The sequence below is a fragment of the Mobula birostris genome, chromosome 8 (genome assembly GCF_030028105.1).
Source record: "Mobula birostris isolate sMobBir1 chromosome 8, sMobBir1.hap1, whole genome shotgun sequence".
Classification (NCBI taxonomy): Eukaryota; Metazoa; Chordata; class Chondrichthyes; order Myliobatiformes; family Myliobatidae; genus Mobula; species Mobula birostris.
This window is the reverse complement of record NC_092377.1, coordinates 104530525-104546216: the sequence shown is the minus strand read 5'-3', so window position 1 is coordinate 104546216 and position 15692 is coordinate 104530525. Positions and strand designations below refer to the sequence as shown.

Below are 15692 nucleotides of genomic sequence, written 5' to 3'. Positions count from 1 at the left end.
GGATCCTACTGTTTGTCTAGACACTTGTATCGCATTGCTGATAGTAGCTTGTCTAATATCGGCCAACAAAGTCAGAAATGATTGACATGTATAAGGGCGGCCCACTATGGGTGCAGAGCTAGAGATCAAAGTTCAAAGCAAATTTATTATCAAAGTAAATATACAACCATGACATTCATTTTTTGCAGGTATACTCAATAAATCCATAATAGAAAATTAACCATAGTAGGATTAATGAAAGACCGCACCAACTTGGGTATTCAACCAGTGAGCAGAATACAACAAACTGTGCAAATACAACAATAATTAAATAATAATAATCAATAAATAAGCATTAAATATCCAGAACATAAGATGATGAGTATTTGAAATTGAGTCCATAGGTTGTTGGGACATTTCAATGATGGGGCAAGTGAAGTTGAGTGAAGTTATCCACTTTGGTTCAAGAGCCTGATGTTTGAGGGCTAATAACTGTTCCTGAACCTGGTGGTGTGGATCCTGGGGCTCCTGGGCCTTCTTCCTAATGGCAGCAGCAAGAAGAGAGCATGTTCTGGATAGTGGGAGTCTCTGATGATGATGAATTGGTGGGGAGGGATTTACCTGTGATGGGCTGGGCTGTATCCACTGCTTTTTTAGGATTTGCCATTCTAGGGCATTGGTGTTTCCAGACTAGGCTGTGATTCAGCCAGTCAATATACTCTCCACTCCACATCTATAGAAATTTGTCAAAATTTGCAATGTTGTGCTGAATCTTCACAAACTCCTAAGGAGATAGAGGTGCTGCGTGCTTTCTTCATAATCACACTTGCATGCTGCACCCAGGATAGTTCCTCCGAAATAATAACACAGAGTGATTAAAGTCGCTGAACCTCTCTCCCTCTGATCACCCAATGAGGACGGGCTCATGGACCTCTAGTTTCCTCCTCCTGAAACTCTTTGGTCTCACTGACATTGAGTTAAGTGTTGATGCTGTGGCACCACTCAGCCAGATTTTCAATCTCCCTCCTACATGCAGACCGTTCAGTCAGTAATAATGTAGATGATGTCTTAAAACAAAATAAATACTTCTCAAAAATTTAACATAGGATTAGTTAGTTAGTTACTGCCTGTTATGCCGGTGGCGTCTAGGGCAGCAATGAAGGTCCTTCACCTCTGCCTGTCCTTGGCCATCTTCTCTACTGTGACTCAGATGTGGTTCAGAGTCCTCGTCTCTGCTTCTATGGTACAGCGCAAGCTGTCTTTGGTCTCTCACGTTTCCTCCGCCCTTCAGGGGTCCAATGAAGTGCTATCTTGATGATGGAGTTGGCCTCTCATCTGATCATGTGCCCAAACCATCTCCAATGTTTCTTCATGTCCTCTTGATGACACTGAAAGAGTAGGATGTGATTGGAGATCTTCCTTGACCAGGAAACACGGAGGATCTTTCAGAGGCTCAAGGTGTGGAATGACGACAGCTTGGCAAGGTCACTCTCCGTTATGCACCAGCACTCTGACCCATACAAGAGTATGCACAGAACACAGCTCTGGTACAAATTCACCTTGGTGTGGATGCTGTACTTGGCTGATATGGGCTTAAACATCACAAATTATAAACCGCAAGTTGTGACCATAAAAGCAGATCAAATGACAAACCACCATCATATTACAAGTTTTTTTTGAAATATCATTCGTTCCTAAAAGCACAGTCCCTCAAATTTCTTTATTCCCAAAAATCTCACCAGTGAATAAAATGAATAGGAAAAGTTTAGAGGAATGTGGAACAAACACGTGGATGTGGGACTAGCTGAAGAGGACAACTTGTCCATCATGTACAAATTGTGTCAAATTGGCCTTTGATCATGCTGTATAACTCTGACTCTGTGAGACAATATCTGGGACTACATTCCCTGGCACCAGCTATGGATTGATTATGCAATGTCACGCAGTTTCTTATGGCCCCTGGAGGTGCACACACTTTACTGATTTCACAATAAAAGCTTTCCCTAGGGATCCAAAAGCCTAGGGTCCTTGAAAACAGTCCACGCAACTTGAGATGCTTCGTCATTGTGTGAAAGCACAACACACAACCTCTTTTGATCCTCAGTTCTTCACAAAAGGCATCACCCATAGTGCAACATTATGTTGGCCAACAGCATCACTGACATATCTTGCCACCCCTGTTCTGGTAAGGTTCTTGATAGTATTTTGTGATACCTTTGCATATAATTAGGTAATAGTAAAAACAAGTTATAACAAAAACTTAAATATATTTACTGCAACACACACAAAATGTTGCCTGACCTGATGAGTTCCTCCAGCACTTTGTATGTGTGTTGTTTTGGATTTCCAGCATCTACAGAGCTTCTTTTTTTAAATATATATACTGTATGGATCCGAATCTACTTTTCAGTAAACAGGGTCCAATCTTCTAACTTAGCTAACCAATCATCATCCATGTATCCTCCCATGACCCCCAAATACTTCTTAGATGTGCCTAGGCCAATAAGAATCCATAGGATTAAAATAGACTTATTCCTTGATGTCATATAAATACTTACAGCTTAATTTATATTAATGTTTTGTAGCAGAGATGAGGAGGAATTTCCTTGGCCAGAGGGTGGTGAATCTTTGGAATTCATTGCCATAGATGGCTGTGGAGACCTATTCATTGGTATATATTTAGAGCAGAGGTTGATAGGTTCTTGATTAGTAAGGGCATCATATGTTATGGGGAGAAGGAAGGAAAATGGGTTCAGAGGGATAATAAATCAGCCATGATGGAACGGCGGAGCGGGTTTGACCAGGTGAATAGTCTCAGGATCAGTTTTAAAACATTTTGTGTTTTTATGTATCTTTTGCAATGAACCAAATCCCTTCCTAGTTAAAGAACATTGTAAAATATCTATAACAATATAAAGTAAAATTAGAGAAAGCAGGTTACATTGCTTTACTGTTTTATTAGGGATGGGCTCAGCCTTTGTTTGATCAACTTTGATTAAGTAGACTCTTTAAAATACAAATAGCTGACAAGGTTAATGAAATATACAGAGTATCCGTGCCTAAGTAACCCAGCTCTACTGTTAAGCTTATAGTCATGGATTCAAACACCTTGGCTAAATCCTTAAGAGAACTACACAAAGGCGCTACTTGACAGCCACTCTTAATGAGGTGGCCAAAATTGCAACTTTTGATTACAACTTTCACAAGAGTAGCACTAGAAGATTGGAAGGTGGCAAATGCTATTCCTTTGGTCAAAAAAGGGTAATGCGGATTATCCTGGGAATTTTAGACTAGTGAGCCTTATGTTAGGCAAATATTGAAGAGTATTCTTAGAGACAGGATTCCTGAGCATTTGCTTAGGGTTAGTTAACACGGTGGTGCCTCATGAATCTGATTGAGGAATTGACAAAACAAACTGATGAAGGTAGAGCAGTGGATGTGGGGTATGTAGATTTTAGTAAGGTGTTCGATGGTAGGATCATTCAGAAAATCAGGAGGCATGTGATCCAGGGAAACTTGGCTGTGTGGATACAGAGCGAGGTCTCAAAAAGGCAGTATCCATCTTTAAGGACCCCCATCACCCAGGACATGTTATCTTCTCATTGTTACAAACAGGAAAGAAGTACAGAAACCTGAAGGCACACCCCCAACAATTCAGTAATAGTTTCTTCCCTCTGTAATTTATGTTTTTTTAAATTATAGATTGCTTTGTACAGCTACTGCATAATAACAAACCATATGTTTCTTGCTGCACAGAATATCCACCTCATTTACAAGCTGAATAACTGGGATTCTATTTGCTACTAGTAGAATCTACACCAGATGTACAATTCTTACTGTTGTAGAGGAATTGATGTCAATGCTAATATTATCTAAAGTTACCCTATTCGAGCTCACTTCGATCATACAGTAAACAGAACAGCCATGGTATAGAACAGAGAACATAGAACAGTACAGCACAGGAACAGGCCCTTTGGTCACAATATTGCGCAGATCCAGCTAAAAAGTAAATTAAAAAAACCTAAGAACTAAACCCTCCTTACCTAGACAATGTCCACATCCCTCCATCTTCCACACATTCATGTGCCTATCCAAATGTCTCTTAAAAGCTTATAATATGTTTACTTCTACCACCAAACCAGACGGCGCATTCCAGGTATTCACCACTGCCTTTGTAAAAAAACTTACCCCTCACCTGCCCTTTGAACTTAGCCCCTCTCACCCTCAATGCATGCCATCTGGTGTTAGACATTCTACCCTGAGAAAAAAATATTCCCTGTCTACACTATCTCTGCCTCTTATAAATTTCTATCGGTTCTCCCCTCAGCCTCCACCGCTCCAGAGAAAACAACCCAAGTTTGTCCAGCTTTTCATGACAGCACATGCCCTCTAAACCAGGCAGTATCCTGGTAAACCCCTTCTGCACCCTCTCCAAAGCCTTGGCATCCTTCTTATAGTGGGGCAACCAAAACCGTACGCAATATTCCAGATATGCCCTAGCCAGAGTTCTATAAAGTTGCAACATAATCTCTTGACTTTTGAACTCAGTGCCTCGACTAGTAAAAGCAAGCATTCCATAAGCCTTCCTAATCACCTTATCAACTCATGTAGCTACTTTCAAGGAGCTATGAGCTTGGACCCCCAGATCTCTCTGCTCAGGAACACTGTTAAGGGTCTTCTGTCCTGCTATCTTATCTGACATCAACCTCCATAGTACCATGTTATGAAATAGATCTTGCTTTAAGCATCACATTGTAGTTCCTAAATTAGTTGACTCTGAGATACTTGTTGGAAATCTTTTGGCTCATCTTCAAGTTTGTCAGCAATGAAAATATTGATGTTTGTTTTTTGCCGACGAACTCCCTCTCTCACTTTCTGCAATTTAATCCTTGTCCACTAATGTCCAGGTGAACTTCCTTTGCCTGCATGGACTTACTCATGCTGCCCTTTTAGAATCTGCAACATCAGGTGCCTGTGCCATCCACATTGGCCTGGCCCCATTTTTGAGGAACAGCAGAAGGAAGCAGCTCCCTCTGGTCCAAGTGTTGATCCTACCCTCATGAGTGATTTACCCTTACTTTATGCATATTGATGATCCATTTCACGACACACATCAACCTTGCTACATCCACCACATTGCGTCTAATTCATCGTTCCTACTTGCTTAGTCTCGTAATGTTTCTGGTAAATGGTAAAAACACCTAACCCCTCACTGCAAACATTACACCTAAAGTTGCATACAGAATATACTTTTCTTCTAACGGCTATTAAAATAACATTACTAGCAAGTCTAAAGCTAACTGAAGGACCAATATCCTTTAAGAACTATTCCTGCTTTAAGACAGGTTATCTTAAACTGGATTCTAACACCTGAGAGCATAAAACTGACTGACTAAAACTAAACTCTTCAATAGAAAAAGAAAGTAACATTTTAAGATACTCCCACTATCCAGGGAAGACCATCAACAAAAGGCAACAGGGTCAAAATCAAACTTGGAAAGTAGTTAGGCTTGACCTGAGCCTTTCTTCTTTTGGATTTATGTCTCTCCAGCTTCCTTGTACATCTTTATGAATTGTATTAAATGATCTTACTCCAGTGAATAATTATTCCAGTGGAAGAAGGAGAATTGCATTTGACTTTCTGCTCAGCAAAGGCTCTCCTGTTAGTAATGGCTCATTCATCTGTTCTGCTGGATAAGTGTACGAGCACTGTGTTCCATGCTATGGTTGACCACAGGTGATACTGGGAGAAGATCAGCAGTTATTAATAATTAACACAGTAATGCCATAATTTTACTTACTTGCTTAAAAGAAACACTGGAAGGAAGTCAAAGAATAAAGTGTAAAAAGTCTTTGATCTCTTGACAACGGGGGAAAGGTTTATACCAATGAAGGATTGATACATTTTCTTTCAGGGTCATATGGTTTACGTCAATAGGCCTGACATACACAAGAATATAATTGTTACACTGAAGGCCAGATTGGGCTGGCATCTGGCCAGATGTTCTTTGGTGGTTGCTTGGCTACATCCATCTCACTGGTAAGATGTCCAAACCAATACAACGAAATGTAACTTGTGTAATCCTTACTTCTTGTAAGAGAGCCCAACATTCCCATAGCCTTTCTAATTACTTGTTGTTCCAGCATGTTACCTTTGTATTGCCAGTACAAGGTTCTGCAGAATTCCTTTGTACCAGCACCAGATAAAAGAGATTAGCTTTATTTGTCACGGGTACATTAAAGCATTCCGTGAAATGCTTCGTTTGTGTCAAATCAGATCAATGAGGATTGTGTTGGGCCATGTTTCCGGTGCCAAGATGGCATGCTCACAATTCACTACCCCTAACCTGTACACCTTTCGGGAATGTGGGGGAATACAGAGCAGCCAGAGGCACAGGGAGAATGTGCTAACTCCTTATTGATAGCGGTGGGAATTGAACCCTGGATCTTACAGCCAGTGCTGTAAAGTTTTGTGCTAAATGCTACTCTACTGTGCTGCCCCACTTTGTGAGGAGTTGTTGCCCAAGATTATTTGGACCTCTTTGTCACAGTGCAGGATACTAGAGGTCAAAGTGGGTGGAGAATTAATAGGATAGGCGATAGGCCACTGGAGAATGTCGAAGTGGGGAGCATTATAGCAGTGTTGCAGTTGTAAATGACAAAGGACTGGGCTGGGGAGAATGAACGGAAGGAATATAAATTTCAACGATTTCAGATAACTTGCTTTCTCCTTACTTTCTCTGATATTCCTTTGTCCTACCCATCCTACCTGTACACACTTTGCAGCTTAAAACTAATTTTATTTTTTCTCTTTCCCAATTCTGACAAAGGATTTTAGGCCTGAAACATTAACTCTGTCTGACCTACTAAATGTTTCTAGTATTTTCTGTTTGTATTTTAGATTACTAGCATCTGCTGATTTCTTTGAATTTTATTTAAATAATGACTTCTTCATTGATCTTTCCAAGGTCGATTTCCTATAGTTTTCCATATCAAAGTTCAAAGGGAATTTCTTTTCTTTTTCAATCTTTTTATTAGTTTCATAGACTATAAGCATAGCATAGCAATAATACAAAGTTGTTGGAAATACATTGTTATGCTTAACATGAGTAATTATAAAACCAAATAGTATTTAAATGACAAAACTCCCAATCATGTAGGATACCAATGAATAATACAGGACAAAAAGAAAATATCTAGACAAAAATCATGAAAAAAGAAAAAAAAATAAAACCCCCTCAAAAGAAAACTAATCTGAACAGAATGAATCAAGTGAACTAAAAAAAGAGCTGGGCAACTTTAACAACGTAAAAATGGAAGAAAAGGAAACAGTGTCGATGACTCAGTTCCTCTCAAAAGGGAATTTATTAACAAAATACAAATATGCCACCATATATAACTCTGAGATTCATTTTCCTGCAGGCACACTCTGCAAATCTATAAATTAGTAACCATAACAGGATCAAATGAAAGATCAGCCTGAATGCAGAAGACAACAAACTGTGCAAATTCAAGTATAAATAAGTAGCAATAAATAAAGGGAACATGAGATAATGAGATAAAGAGCCCTTAAGAGATCATTGAGTGTAGTTATCCTTTATTGTTCAAGACCCTGATGGTTGAGGGATAGTAACTGTCCTACAAGAGTTTATACTCCATCTACCAACTTGTTCTCAGTCCGTGTCCCTTTGCGTGTTGTTTGTGTTCTCTTCATGACTTGTTAACCCATTTATTTTTGACTTGCCAACAAACTTGGCTACTGTGCACACTTCATCCATTGATGAGATAGGTTATTAACAGGTGAGACCCAAGCACTGATTTGTGGTTCACCCCTTAGTTACTGATTGCCACGCTGACACACATACCCAGCTTCATCCGCCTTTTCTTTGTTTGCCTCCGTCCATCACCCACCTGCCTCTGCCTCCTAACTCCACCACTACCCTTACCCTGGCCGATTCCATCTGCTAATTGTCCTTTACCCCCTCCTTTGCACACTGATCCCTGTCTCAGCATTTCCCTGCTCTTCCCTCTTTGTTCTCAGTCCAGTCACAGATGCTTGACCCAAAACATCAGAAATACCTTCAGCACCCCCCCACCCCAACCCCCCCGATGCAGCTCAATCCACTGAGTTGTTGCAGCAGTTTGTTGGTTTCTCCAGATTCTAGGCCTGACTCTTGTTTCTCCCTGCAATGCTTATCCCAATCTGTCCCCTATCCATGCTGGAATATTAGAGTAATAGAAAAATACAGCACAGAAGCAGGCCCCTTCCCCTACTCCCATCGATCTGCACCGCATCATAACCCTCTATAGCAGTACCCCATCAACATACCATCAAACTTCTCTTAAACGTTGAAATCAAGCTCGCATGCACCACTTGTGTTGGCAGCTTGTTCCACACTCTCACGACTCTCTGAGTGAAGAAGTTTCCCCTCATATTCCTCTTAAACTTTTCATCTTTCACTCTTAACCCATGACCTCTAGTTGTAGTCCCACCCAATCTCAGCGGAAAAACCTCAGTGCTTGCATTTACTTCTCATAATTTTGTATCCTTCTATCAAATTTCCCCTCAATCTATATTCCAAGGAATAAAGTCCTAACCTACTCAACCTTTCCTTATAACTCAGGTCCCTCAGTCCCAGCAGCATCTTTGTAAATTTTCTCTGAAGGTGACTAAAACAGCACACAACACTCCAAATTCAGCCTTACCAACGTCTTATACAACTTATAACTCGCGTAATCAATACATTGATTTATGAGTTTTCTTTAAGACCCTATCTTCCCATGGTGCCTCTTTCAATGAATTATGGATCTGTATTCCCAGATCCCTTTGTTCTAAACCACTCCTCAGTGCCCTTACCGTTCACTGTGTAAGACCTACTCTGGTTGGTCCTGCTGAAGTACAAAACCTCGCACTTGTCTGCAATAATTTCCATCTGCCATTTTTTTGAGCTGGTCCAGATCCTGCTGCAAGTTCTGACAGTCTTCCTCACTGTCCACTACACCACCAATGTTGCTGTCATCTGCAAATTTGCTAATCCAGTTAGTCACTTTATCATCTAGATCTTTGATATATGGTTGATGACAATAATAACAGACCCTGCTATTTGTTTTTGTGCAATAGCCTTTTTATTTACCACCTGATCAAATGTGTTCTGTAATTCCAAATAAACTATATCTACTGGTTCCCTTTGACCCAATATGTTGCTTACATTCTCACAGCATTCTGGCATTTAGTCACACTGACATGACAGTTACTTAAGGGAACTTTAAGAATGTAAGATAATTAAAGTTGGCACTGGTAAGAGTCTTCCATTGTGAAGTCCCCTCTGATATTTTTGGCACTTGAGCAGTTAAGGGATGATTTACAGTCACTTTTGACTTTCCAGTGCATATTTGGGAGAAGACTGGAGCACATGTTGGAAGCTCCTGTGTAGAATATTCAAAATTAATTTCCAAGAATAGCCAGACCCCTGGAGCCATAAGGCGGCATTGACCTTTCTTTCAATTTCAAAGTTCATAGCAAATTTATTATCAAAGTATATATAATGGCACCATATACAATCCTGAGATTCATTTTCTTGTGGGCATACTCAATAAAACCTTCATAATATTCACAACAGAATCAATGAAAGACCACACTAATTTGTGTGTTCAATCAGTGTGCAAAATATAACAAACAGTGCAAATACAAAATGAAAGATATAACAATAATAAATAAATAAGCAATAAACATCAAGAATATGAGATGAAAAGTCCTTGAAAGTGAGTCCATAGATTGTGGGAACATTTCAATGATGGGGCAAGTGAAGTTGAGTGAAGTTATCCCCTTTGGTTCAAGGGTCTGATGATCGAGGAGTAATAACTGTTCCTGAACCTGGTGGTGTGAGTCCTGAGGCTCCTGTACCTTCTTCCTGGTGGCAGCTGTGAGAAGAGAGCATGTCCTGGGTGGAGGGGGTCCCTGTTGCAGGATACTAGATGATTCAGAGTGTAGTGATTAGTGCAATATTTTACAGAGCCAGCTGTAAGATCGGGGTTCAATTGCCACAACTGTCCGTAAGGAGTTTGTAAACTCTCCCTTTGACCATGTGGGTTTCCTCTGGGTGCTCTAGTTTCCTCCCATAATCCAAAGGCATACCAGTTAGGATTAGTAAGATGTGGGTATGCTATGTTGGCATTGGAATTGTAGCGACATTTGCAGGCCTTGCTGCAGGATACGTAAAATACTGGCAGAACTCAGTAGGCCGGGTAGCGTCCATGGAAAGGAGTAAACAGTCGACATTTCAGGCCTGATACTTTGACAGTGTACTCTTTTCCGTAGATGCTGCCTGGCCTGCTGAGTTCCTCCAGCATTTAGTGTGTGTTGCTCAGATCTGCAGCTTCTGCAGGTTTTCTCTTTGTGCCACAATCCTCATCGATTTGATTTGATGCAAATGATTCATTTCATTGCGTTTTGATGTACATGTGACCAATAAAGCTATTTAAAAAAGAGTGATGAATGGACCATCCGATTCAAATAGCCTTTCTTCCTCATGGAAATATACCATTTGATCAGATTTATAAAATATTTCCCTAAGTCCCTGAGGACTGGGAGAAATTCAGAGTTCAGCAGAGGAGGACAAAGGGCTTAATTAGGAAGGGGAAAAAAGATTATGAGAGAAAACTGGCAGGCAACATAAAAACGGACTGTAAAAGCTTTTATAGATACGTAAAAAGGAAAAGACTGGTAAAGACAAATGTAGGTCCCCCGCAGACAGAAACAGGTGAATTGATTATGGGGAGCAAGGACATGGCAGACCAATTGAATAATTACTTTGGTTCTGTCTTCACTAAGGAGGACATAAATAATCTTCCAGAAATAGTAGGGGACAGAGGGTCCAGTGAGATGGAGGAACTGAGCGAAATACATGTTAGTAGGGAAGTGGTGTTAGGTAAATTGAAGGGATTGAAGGCAGATAAATCCCCAGGGCCAGATGGTCTGCATCCCAGGGTGCTTAAGGAAGTAGCCCAAGAAATAGTAGATGCATTAGTGATAATTTTTCAAAACTCGTTAGATTCTGGACTAGTTCCTGAGGATTGGAGGGTGGCTAATGTAACTCCACTTTTTAAAAAAAGAGGGAGAGAGAAACCATGGAATTATAGACCGGTTAGCCTAACATCGGTGGTGGGAAAACTGCTGGAGTCAGTTATCAAAGATGTGATAACAGCACATTTGGAAAGCGGTGAAATGATCGGACAAAGTCAGCATGGATTTGTGAAAGGAAAATCATGTCTGACGAATCTCATAGAATTTTTTGAGGATGTAACTAGTAGAGTGGATAGGGGAGAACCAGTGGATGTGGTATATTTGGATTTTCAGAAGGCTTTTGACAAGGTCCCACACAGGAGATTAGTGTGCAAACTTAAAGCACACGGTATTGGGGGTAAGGTATTGGTGTGGGTGGAGAGTTGGTTAGCAGACAGGAAGCAAAGAGTGGGAATAAACGGGACCTTTTCAGAATGGCAGGCGGTGACTAGTGGGGTACCGCAAGGCTCAGTGCTGGGACCCCAGTTGTTTACAATATATATTAATGACTTGGATGAGGGAATTAAATGCAGCATCTCCAAGTTTGTGGATGACACGAAGCTGGGTGGCAGTGTTAGCTGTGAGGAGGATGCTAAGAGGATGCAGGGTGACTTGGATAGGTTGGGTGAGTGGGCAAATTCATGGCAGATGCAATTTAATGTGGATAAATGTGAAGTTATCCACTTTGGTGGCAAAAATAGGAAAACAGATTATTATCTGAATGGTGGCCGATTAGGAAAAGGGGAGGTGCAACGAGACCTGGGTGTCATTATACACCAGTCATTGAAAGTGGGCATGCAGGTACAGCAGGCGGTGAAAAAGGCGAATGGTATGCTGGCGTTTATAGCGAGAGGATTTGATTACAGGAGCAGGGAGGTACTACTGCAGTTGTACAAGGCCTTGGTGAGACCACACCTGGAGTATTGTGTGCAGTTTTGGTCCCCTAATCTGAGGAAAGACATCCTTGCCATAGAGGGAGTACAGAGAAGGTTCACCAGATTGATTCCTGGGTTGGCAGGACTTTCATATGAAGAAAGACTGGATGAACTGGGCTTGTACTCATTGGAATTTAGAAGATTGAGGGGGGATCTGATTGAAACGTATAAGATCCTAAAGGGATTGGACAGGCTAGATGCAGGAAGATTGTTCCCAATGTTGGGGAAGTCCAGAACGAGGGGTCACAGTTTGAGGATAGAGGGGAAGCCTTTTAGGACTGAGATTAGGAAAAACTTCTTCACACAGAGAGTGGTGAATCTGTGGAATTCTCTGCCACAAGAAACAGTTGAGGCCAGTTCATTGGCTGTATTTAAGAGGGAGTTAGATATGGCCCTTGTGGCTACGGGGGTCAGGGGGTATGGAGGGAAGGCTGGGGCGGGGTTCTGAGTTGGATGATCAGCCATGATCATAATAAATGGCAGTGCAGGCTCGAAGGGCCGAATGGCCTACTCCTGCACCTATTTTCTATGTTTCTATGTTTCTATGTTTCTAAACACCTGCCACTGCTGGCCCCATCTAATTTCCCTGCCAAATTCAATCACATCTGCTCTGGTGAAGTTCAGAGGAAAGAGTACCTTTCCCAGGAGTCTTGTGCAGGGCATGCCCACGAGTTGACTGACAATACATTGCCTCACTCTGGGGGTACTGACCTAGGCGAGGGTGCACATTGATTTGCTTGCCCTGTCGGGGAACTTGGAAAATCTTGCGGAGACAGAATTGGCCTTGCTTTCCCAGCGAGTTGTGATGTTTGCTACAGGCAGTTCCAGTCTCAGAAGCATATGGAAGGGCAAGGATTACTGCAGGGATCAAGACCACGGGCTTTCTGCTGGTTTGAGGTCACCTATCTAAATACTCCGCTCCTCATATGGCCAGTCGCTGTGGTGGCATACCGGAAGCATTAGTGGGTTTTTCCCATCAATGTCTGGATTCAACAAGAAGTGAAAGGTGGGATTTTGAAGTTCAGAGAGTTGAATGTACATTTCGAATATAAGCGAGTCGTCAGACACGAAGCCTGGAGCAGCTGGAGCCGGCACGGAGCCTCAGCCTCCGTTCAGCATACTGTGGAGTAAAAGTCACAGAGGTCACAGACACAAAGTAGTCGTAACTGTTACTGTGTTGTAATGAGTCTTTGTCCTGCTGATAAGCACTGATGAACCTCATATCGTGTACCATCTTCTGGGGTGCACGAAGAACCAGAGAATGTTTAAGTACAAGAGAGCTGTCAAATCCCAGACCTTGCATTCAGTTCAACTGCTGGCAGGCAAGGAAGGAATGAAATGTGTGGCAGCCAGGGCTCGACATGAGTGCTGTGCAGGGAAAGCCCAATCCTGACTGAGATAGTTACTTCTGCTTGGAAAGTATTTCCATCGGCATATTGTACAAGGAGCAGTGATTCTTGGAATGCTTCCCTGTCTCCCTTTGAGTAACTCTCATCCCCACTTACGCAGGAGGTTGTACTCCTTGTGGGACTTGTTCCCTGTTGACTGGACTTCCATGGCACACACTGCTTTGTCAACTTTGTAAAATGCTCCAGAACAAAGTTCTTACCATTCAACTATCAGCTTCTCAACCGGCATGGATAACTTCACTCACCTCAACTCTGAACTGATTCCACAATCTACAGACTCACTTTAAAGTAATCCACAACTCACATTCTCAGTGTTATTTATCTATCAATTTATTTATTTGTTTGCTTCTTTGTTTTTGTTGTATTTAGAGATATAGCACAGTTGCAGGCCCTTCTGGCCCAATGAGCCCACATTGGCCACTTACACTCATGTGACCAATTAGCCTCCTAACCCACATGTCTTTGGACTGTGGGAGGAAACAGGAGCACCTGGAGGAAACTCACGTGGTCATGGGGAGAATATTAGTGAAATTCATAGTACTTGGCTCTATATTTAACAGAAGACTAAAGGCAGGATTTTTCTGACAAGTAGGGACAAGTAAGGATTTATCTATTTATTTATCTATTTATTTATTTTGTGAGGATTTATCTTCCTCACAATCAACAATAGTGCTGGGAATTTTGCTTTAATAATTCCTGGGTGAAAGCATTTGAATAGAATGCTTAGTTCTGGGACGGTAAACCAAAATCAGTTCACTGCCTCTGCTCCATCTGCCAAAAGCAGAACTTCCCAGGGGCCAAACATTTTAATTTCCATTCCCATTCAGACATGTTGGTCTATGGCCTCCTCTTGTGCCAAGAGGAGGCCGCCCTCAGGGTGGAGGAGCAACACCTTATAATCCATCTGAGTAGCTTCCAACCTGATGGCATGAATATCAATTTCTCCTTCCAGTAAAATTTTCTTTCCCTACCCCTCCCCTTTTCTTCTAATCCCCATTCTGACCTTTCACCTCTTCTCCCTTGCCCATCACTTCTCTCTGATGCCCCACCTCCTTCCCTTTCTCTTAAGTTCTGCTCTCCTCTCCTCTCAGATTCCTTCTTCTTCAATCTTTTACACTTCCCACCCACCTGGTTTCAACTTCCAGTTCATCCTCCTTCCCCTCTCCCTATTTATTCAGGCATCTTCCCCCTTCCTTTTCATTCCTGAAGAAGGGTCTTGGCCTGAAATGTCAACAGTTTATTCACTTCCATAGATGTTGCCTCACCTGCTGACTTCCTTCAGCATTTCGTGTCTGTTGCTTAGGCTCACCATTCATGTTTAAAGTGGGGAGGGGGAGTGCTGCTGGGTGCTTGTGAGGCCCAGTCAGCCTGACGAATGTTACGTATGTTCCAGTGGCTTCTCAAAAGGCCAAGAATTCTGAGCAGAACTTGCAGCTTGGAGGGGTGGAATCACCACGTTGTCTTTCATGTGCAACATATCAGTCAGCAAAACTGCATCGTGGTCCAAGGTGACCACTGCAGAAAGGGAAGTACGATCTTATTTTATTTACATTGTCACAACAGGATCCAGGATGGAAACAGGCCTTCAGCCATCAAGTCCAGCCCATAAGCCACTGGAGCAGAATTAGGCCAGTTGGCCAATTGAGGCTGATTTATTTTCCCCCTCAACCTCATTTTCCTGTCTTCTGCCCATAAGCATTGAGGCTCAAGAACCTATTACCCTTCACTTTAAATATTCCTCCTCATCTCCGTCCTAAAGGATGTCTTTCTATCCTGAGGCTGTGGGTAATGTGCTAATGCTTAGCCAGTGAAAAATGAGAATGGTGATAATCTGTTTGTTTAGCTGTTATACCGTTTTCTGCCCGTAAGTGGGGTGAGCCATCACATACTTGTGAAAATAACATGAGATTGTTAAAAAGTACAAACGATAACAATACAACTTTAGTTTTACATTCATTCATCTTACAAAAAGTGTTTAAAACACAGTGGTTTCCAACCCTATCAACCAATATGTCTTTGGGATATGGGAGGAAATTGGAGCCTCTGTGGGAAATGCATGAGATCACAAAGGGAATGTGCAAACTCCACACAAAGAGCACCCAAGATTAGGACTAAACCCAGATTTCTGGCACTGTGAGGCAGTGGCTATGCTGGCCATAGTAGAGATGAATGGATGACAGCCCCTGGACAGCCAGACCTGATCTGATTAATTTGCCGCTGGCAGTGATTTAACTTCAATTACTCCAATAGTTCGTTGACTAATCTGTATGGCATTATCATTTAGGCATCAGAGGTGTAAACCTTTTG

The 15692-nt window shown here is 41.8% G+C and overlaps 1 protein-coding gene across 5 annotated transcripts in view; it reads left to right on the top strand.

The window, feature by feature from the left end:
• The window catches only part of LOC140201569 (filamin-A-interacting protein 1-like), a 359890-nt gene that overhangs the window by 323922 nt on the left and 20276 nt on the right, over nucleotides 1-15692 (top strand). The gene's annotated exons all lie outside the window — the stretch shown is intronic.